Source organism: Elephantulus edwardii, unplaced genomic scaffold, assembly GCF_000299155.1.
Source record: "Elephantulus edwardii isolate Elephantulus edwardi_28Jun2011 unplaced genomic scaffold, EleEdw1.0 scaffold04508, whole genome shotgun sequence".
In the NCBI taxonomy this organism is placed as follows: Eukaryota; Metazoa; Chordata; class Mammalia; order Macroscelidea; family Macroscelididae; genus Elephantulus; species Elephantulus edwardii.
This window is the reverse complement of record NW_006404258.1, coordinates 1,107-3,091: the sequence shown is the minus strand read 5'-3', so window position 1 is coordinate 3,091 and position 1,985 is coordinate 1,107. Positions and strand designations below refer to the sequence as shown.

Sequence of the window (1,985 nt, the reverse complement as noted above, 5' to 3'; positions counted from 1 at the left end):
ATGGAGACAGGATGCATCCCTGGCGTACACCCTTCCCAATTTTGAACCATGCAGTGTTACCTTGCTCTGTTCTGACTGCTGCCTCTTGGTCCAAGTACAGGTTTCGTATTAGCACAATTAAATGTTCTGGGATTCCCATTCTTCTCAGAGTCAGCCACAGTTTGTTATGATCCACACGGCAATAGGACAGTTAAAACAGACTTTCAAGGAAAAAAAAGAGTGGAATGAACTGGAGGGGAGGGGTGGAGAAAACAGTGCAACAATGAATGAATGGGAATCCAAAATCTCTGTAAATGTTCATTAAAATTAATAAAATAAAATTTTAAAAAATAATATCATTTAGTTAGGTGGGCACCCGGGGAAGTGAACATGCTGGTCCCTACTCGGGCAGGCGGGAGAGCCACAGAAGCCGCCACCATGAGTGACCAGCAGCTGGATTGTACCTTGGATTTAATGAAGCACCTGCTTCCACAGCAAATCAAGAAAAACCTCAGCGACCTGATTGACCTGGGCCCAGCCTGTGTGAAGATCTTCTCTCTTCTGTTGACCAGCCACTAAAAATTGCCAGTGACAAAGTGGTGGGAAGGATTCTCTTTTGTGCGACTACAACACAGATGGGGACTCCTATAGGTCGGCATGGAGTAATAAGCATGACCCTCAACTGGGAAACGGAGCCATGCCAGCTGCTCGGCTGAGGAAGCTGGAAGTGGAAGCCAACAGTGCCTTTGACCAGTATTGAGAGCTGTATTTTTTTCATTTAATTTTTTAATGACCATTTACAGAGATTTTGGACCTGTATTTTGAAGGTAGTGTCTCCTCTGTCTCCCTCTGGGATCTGGATCATGGCTTTGCTGGAGTTAGCCTCATAAAGAAGGCTGGGGATGGATCAAAAAAGATCAAAGGCTGCTGGGATTTCATCCACGTGGTGGAAGAACAGGAGAAATCCAGTGGAGGTAGCGCCCGTAACAAGTTAACCTCCAAGGTAACACTGTGGCTACAAGCCAACAAAATCTGGCTCCGGCACCATGAACCTCAGAGGCAGCCTTACCAGACAGACGGAGAAAGATGAAACTGTGAGTGACTCCTCCCCACACAGAGCCAACATCGGGCGCCTCGTAGAGGACACGGAAAACAAAATCAGAAGTAGCTGAATGAGATCTACTTCGGAAAACAAAGGATTTCGTCAACGGGCTAAGGTATGTGCACAAATTCGTTCATAGACAAAACAAGCAGCTCTTAAGAATGACCTGGTGGAGGCTTTAAAGAGAAAGCAGCAATGTTAAACCTCTGCTTCACGCTAACCGGACATGCCATGCACTCATTAGATTCCTTTTTCTGCTCCCCTTCCTCATCCTTCTCTCCCCAACAGGCCTCATAACACCTTGCTTCATAGAGAGCACAGCACCATCTCCCTGAGAGCAAAGCCCAGTAAACACCCTCTCATCTCTGAGAAAACTCGATATTTCCTTAGAAACCATGTGGGTTTGGTTTTATTCCTATTTAACCTTACCACCCCACCACACCCCACCTTCTCCTCCTTCCATTTATAAACATAAAATATACTATCTGTCTCCACTTCTAACTTTGTTACATTGATGTAAAAAAATGTAAAACAAAAAAATTTATGAAGTAACTGTGGTGTGTGAAAGAAGAAAAACTAGAGATCTGATTCCATGTGTATTTGGGAGTTGCTTGGGGTTGGGGATCGGGTACAGGGAGCCGCTCTGAAGAACGAGAGCCCCAGGCAACCTGTGCAGACCGCTCCTGTCCCACAGAGATTCCTTTTTCAGGTTGGAGGTGGGGATGTTCTGCTCTTCTGACCAAGTGCTTTTCTGTCAATTTTTATGGAATGCAAAGGAGGTTTTTTGTTTTATTTTGTTTTTGTAAAGCTTAAACAGAAATCTACATCTTACACTTGAACCTCCATACTTAAAAAAAAGAAATAAAAAGAAGCTGGGACAAAACAAGTATCTTTTAGTTAGATT

At 44.2% G+C, this 1,985-nt stretch overlaps 1 pseudogene; it reads left to right on the top strand.

Moving 5' to 3' along the window:
* Positions 1-417: 417 nt before the first annotated feature.
* On the top strand, positions 418-1,283 carry LOC102870406 (annotated as a pseudogene).
* The last annotated feature ends 702 nt before the right edge of the window (positions 1,284-1,985 follow it).